Below are 5,828 nucleotides of genomic sequence, written 5' to 3'. Positions count from 1 at the left end.
GGAATAAATGCTTGGTCAAGATTCATTAATTTTTGCTGAGAAACAGTCAGAGAATCACCAACAAAATCTCAGACTATCTTTGAATACCTTTTATAGCTCTTGACTGTTTCTTTTCCAAAACAGCAGTTCCAGTGCATGGAGACTATTCCATATATGCAGTCAGACATGTTGCGCGCGATGTCTTAACATTCCACGCGACTTTTTCCTGCATTCGGCCAGTATTCAACATTTCCCAAGACCCCTGTCATACCTCTAGTAGAGACTTGACATCTGGCACTGCTACAACCAAATTCCCACACTTCAGCAGATGGTTACTCCCCCCGTACCACACAGCTGTAGCCATCAGGCTTATTCTGATTTATCAGAATTAGACACATCACCCTTATAATTCCTAATGACTTTAAGATTCAGAAGGAATTTACAGCATTGTCCAGGGCAATGTCATGACATCCGGTCAGACATTCTTCTGCTCACTCAGCCTTGACATACATCACAGCATCCTGATAACTGACAAGGTGCCATACCTAGTTATCTGAGAATACGTAGACCACAAGCTTGATGATTACTTGCAGCACAAAGACAGAACTCCCCCTGTCATGAACAACCCACTCTCCTCTTGAAACTTGGAGATCACACATGGGCATATCCAACATCCCAAAGTTGGACCTTCACATACTTCCTGATTCAAAGAGAACCCAGACCACTTGATGAATGGAAAACATAAGACGCATCTTCATGTCTTCAAGAGCACACCCTCTGTTCACCCCTCTTGGCTGAACACATCCATACTCTGTGTCAATCTCTCTTCTAACCAGAACAGAAAACCACTTCACAAAATGTTCTAACATTAGTTATGACATCCTCACAACATAACAAGGAACACCATCTGATAGTCTTCAGATATCACTGAGTCACCAGCTTGATCCAAAAGAACCCAGACATAAATTGGGACATATACATTCTCATCCCATTACGAGAGATAATCTTCCATAGATAGCTCAGAGCTCCTACCACAAGCTCCAAGAGATGAATAGAAAACATCTCCTTTTGTCTTCAACTTACTACTTTTCTGCTCAAAAGTAATTTGTCTCAGACTTTCCTCAAGAATAATCAGCTGCCATATATGGATTATCTTGATTCTTCGAACTCACTTCTGAGATAGACCAAATGCCACTGGTTGATTACCTCATTCATGAATCCTCATATGAAAAAGTCAAATGCCACCTTTTGACCTCTCCAAGTTTATCATACTTCTCCCAAAGATATTCTGACCTTCCAAGTGAGATTTGAACTTCAAGCCTTTTGAAGTGTCCAATCTACAACCCTGCAGACCCTTCTATCTCAAGTTGATGTGCCACTTCACCAACTAAGAATCTGATGTTGAACCAAATGTCACAACATTGTGTTTTGACATCCAGCTGTTGAATTCAGCTCCTTCTTCTGCCACTCGAAAGAGCTTCCTCCCTTCACAGAACAAGAGTTCAATGTTCTCATAGACTTGATTGTGGAACCAAGTTTGAGTAAACAACCTCCATCCTGCAGGTTTGCAGTTAAGTCATCCAAGTTCACACCTTGATGAATCCCTACTTCTTCTCCAAAGACATCAGACACTCTGGTGCATGAGTCTTCAGAAGGACCAGTTAGCAACTAACCCTTCAGCTATACCAAGGATTCTACTTCCTAAAGCAAGACTGTTTCCATGATGTTAAGAAAGCTGCCACTTGTTCTTAACTTCATAGTGTGCATTAGCCAATGCACTTCCTTACTTAGATCAGGAATAAGCTGATCCAAGTAACCACCATCAAGACTATGATGTCTTCTTCTTCTTGTACATACCAAGGCTGAACATGTTTCTTGCCAGGAAACCTTTTCAGAGATCATATGCTTTTGCTGCCACCAAAGAGATAGATCATAAGCCAATGTACTATCCTTCCTGTGATTCTGCACAGGGTCTTGAAGAAGTGATGTTCCAACATCTTTAAGAACATCCGTTATCTTGAGCTCCAAGGATAATCAATTAAACACTTGTACTTGGCACAAGTAGACATTGATCTTAAATCCTTTCCCAATTATCCTTTCAGATACTTCCACCATAAGAATACTTTGAAAGTACCCTTCTTGTGTCAACATCTTCTGCTTGCAAGCACCTCGACAATTTTGAAAGTCTTCCCATATTAAATTCACCCTTAGGAATGAGAGAGATGAATTCTTCCTTGCAAATGTGTCACACAACCACCAGAACCCATGTGACACAGGTCAACAGCCAACCAGACCCTAGGCTGACCAAATGTGAGGAGGTTAACCAAAACTCCCCCTCAAATTAACACTCATGGAAACTTCACACCAATATCCATGCATTGTACAGACATGTCTCAACATGACATACACCATCCCTACCAGTGGCACCTAACTCTATGAGTTATACCTAGACATACTCCAATCACACCAATCATACTTCAGCTGACCATAAGTACTAGTGAAAGACAACAACACTAGTCCATAGTAGATATGCATTGCCAGAGCATACTACCTCAACCAACCTCTGAATCTTCATATTCTCACTCCTTGAAGGAACTCCCACTTCTGAGCGAGGAGTTTGAATAACAAGATTCATGGTCCCAATCCTCTTAAATGGAATAGCAGTCAGGTTACCCCATTATTGACTTTTATCATCCAGGGGACTTGTCTTCCAGCATAACATAGTACTTCAGGGAACAACTATCTAACCCTGATCAAGTTATAGGAATAAGGCAAATAGCAGGCAATTGCACAATGTCCCACCTCAACTAGCTCCACTTCTAGAGATTAGACTTCTAAAAGTGACCTTCTTGAGCCCACACACAGTTGACCCTACCCTTGTCAACTTAGCATACACAGATGTCTCCTCTTCCAGGTCAGGAGTAGGTTTCAAACCAAGGTATTCCTTTGTTTGACTCCTAAAACCATCTGCTCTTCAACCAGTAGTTGCATACTTGTTGAACAACATGTTCTAACATCACATAGAACATCAGTTTAACCTCCTTGAAGCAGGCCCTCCTTGAAAGTCTTCAAGGTCTTCATATACACTACCCAAGAGTGTAAAAGAATCAGTGATCAGGTGATTCTTACCATCCTGAAGTGAGAACATCATGATGAGTGGACTTGAGAAGACTCAAGTATTTTTGACATCTCCAGTAGGTTATGATGAAATCTTGAATATAACATTCTTTCATCCACATGAGGGGAAACTACATCAGAGTTTGAGTTTTGCCAGGTATTATTCAGCGGAAATCATAATACAACTCAACCTATGAACACACACTGCACCAGATCAGCCTCCAAGACCATACCAAGTTTGAATGTGATTCAATACTGGCACAACTGTCACACACAAAGGCCAATTGCCAACCTCCAGAGACAGGTACACACCATTCCCGTCATGAACAATCCATCCACCTACTTCAAGGGACCATTCAGGGAAAATACAGAGCCTTTCACAGGTTCCAACATCAGTACTAACATAACTCCTTGCAAGATACCAGAAAGTATCACCCATGGATCTCATCCAGAAACAGACAGGATGCCTGCTCTGATACCATTTGAAATTCTGGTGTAGTCAGAATTCAGATGTTTTACTCCAAGTCATGACATCTGATCTAACATTGTAACTAATACAGCAAGACAGTTATTAACCACTGTACTAATATGCACACGTTCACAGATGTCACGACATCTCATTCTATGTCACCCTAGAATGGATGAACACCTGGTTTTGTGCATCAGGAAGAAAGACTCAACAGAGATCAATCCTAGCACTCACTTCTGTTGTTTTCTTACACAGTTATCAGCATGATGTCTTACTGTTGATTTTGGACATCATCTCTTACATTGTTCCAGTGTATTTGTCTTTTACTTGTATTTCCTGAATTAAAGGTTGAACACGTTAATCTAATTTCCACTTATTAGATTGCTAACAACTAGGCTATTTGTTAGGTTCATTAATTGTAGGTTAGTAGTTGGTTTCCTGGATTTTAGCTCAGCTGTTGAATCCCTGAAGAATAGCCTAAGAAAAATACTGAAACAGAAAAACCAATCATCCTACACTTTAGCACATGCTGTTGGGAATAAATGTCACAACATTCAGTTCGACAGCCAGAACATATGTTGATTCTGTTATGTTCCTGGAAACAGACTGTGCTAAGTTTGCAGTACTGTAAAAGACCAACTAGTCTCTACTTCAGTATCAGCCTTCAGTATCAACTGTCAAAACATCCAGTTTGACAGTTTCACAATGATCCTTCGGCCAAGTCTGTTATCCTTGAAAAGAACAGACTTAAATAAATACTGAACTGAAATTAACCTGCTTATTATTCAGTATACGCTGCCACTGATGAATGTTACAACATTCTGATTGACATTCAAATAGAAGGCTATATACCAGGTCTGTTATCATCTTGATAAGCTGACTGGAATACCAGCTGAGTTATGACAGTAATAAAAACACATGCAGAAGGAAAACAAACACAGGAAATTGTTAACCCAGTTCAGTCCAACATGACCTACATCTGGGGGCTACCAAGCCAGGAAGAAGATCCACTATTAGCAGTATTAATTCAGAGTTAAACTCCCCCGTTTACAACTCTTCACTTAATCCCTATCCAATGCAATCTATACCTAGGAACTCCTAGATAGAAACCTCCAGTTTCCATTCCTATCACTACAAATACAATGTAATGTTAACACACCTTGAACTTGCTTCACAGCTTCATTCAAGAACAAAATCACTCTTGCCTACAAGCTTTGAGTTACAAATACTCTCAGCTTTGACCACTGAGAAACACATGGTAACCTTCCCACAGATTGGGAGGTTTACCTCACACACACCCCTAAAAATTCATTCTAAGAGGCTTACAAAAACTAGGTTACAATGTGCTATTTATAACCTAATCACCCAACTGGATTTGGGCCTTCAGAAAATCGCAGCAAACTTGTTCTTTGCTGTTACAAATACAGCAGAAAATTTCTGCTACAAACAAGGTCTTCAATCCTAAAATCTCTCCATATATATCTCCTTATTTTGAGCCTATATATCTTCTGATTGAGTCTTTAAGACCTCCACATGGGAGTTGGGATATTCACCAAATATCCTCACTAATCCCAGAATATATACTGAATTAATTAATTCAGTTTTCTACACATGTGCGATGTCACAAACATGATGTTGTGACATCGTACATGACATGTTGGTCCAGATGTTGAACTTCTTCAACCCAACATATTAAAACAACAGAGATGATTACATTATTTGTTTTACAAAATTAATGCCAATCCTAAGGTATTAACAATCTCCCCCTTTGGCAAACTTTAGCTAAAACAAATAAACATTACACTGGACAAAACATCCCATTATGGGTATGCTCTTCATCTCTGTCATTGACTCCACCACCACAAACACCAAAGTTGGTGTACATGAGAAAGTAGAGGTACCAGAATCAGTTGTACCAGAACCCTTCCCCTCAACAGGAGAGCTTCCTGAAGAATATGTAATGCTGAGTACATAGACAATGTAACTCAGATCACAAGGCACAGCTGTCTTCTTAACTCAGATCACAAGACACAAGTGGTATACCCAGTTGGTGGATTTTGTGCCTGCGCTAGCTTCTGTTTGCTACCACAACCACAGTTAGCTTGCTTCTGGTACATTCTTAACCTCAGGACTATATTTCTCTCCCCCTTTTAGCTAAACATTTGTAAAGGGACCCCTCACAAAACCAGATCCAGGCGCAGCTTGCCCAAACCTTAACAAACCCCATGATTCTGAGGGAATGGAGTGTTTCTCTTGTGAGAAG

The sequence above is a fragment of the Lathyrus oleraceus genome, chromosome 3, assembly GCF_024323335.1.
Source record: "Lathyrus oleraceus cultivar Zhongwan6 chromosome 3, CAAS_Psat_ZW6_1.0, whole genome shotgun sequence".
NCBI classification, from domain to species: Eukaryota; Viridiplantae; Streptophyta; class Magnoliopsida; order Fabales; family Fabaceae; genus Lathyrus; species Lathyrus oleraceus.
The sequence above is the reverse complement of the archived record's forward strand: the minus strand, read 5'-3'. Positions refer to the sequence as shown.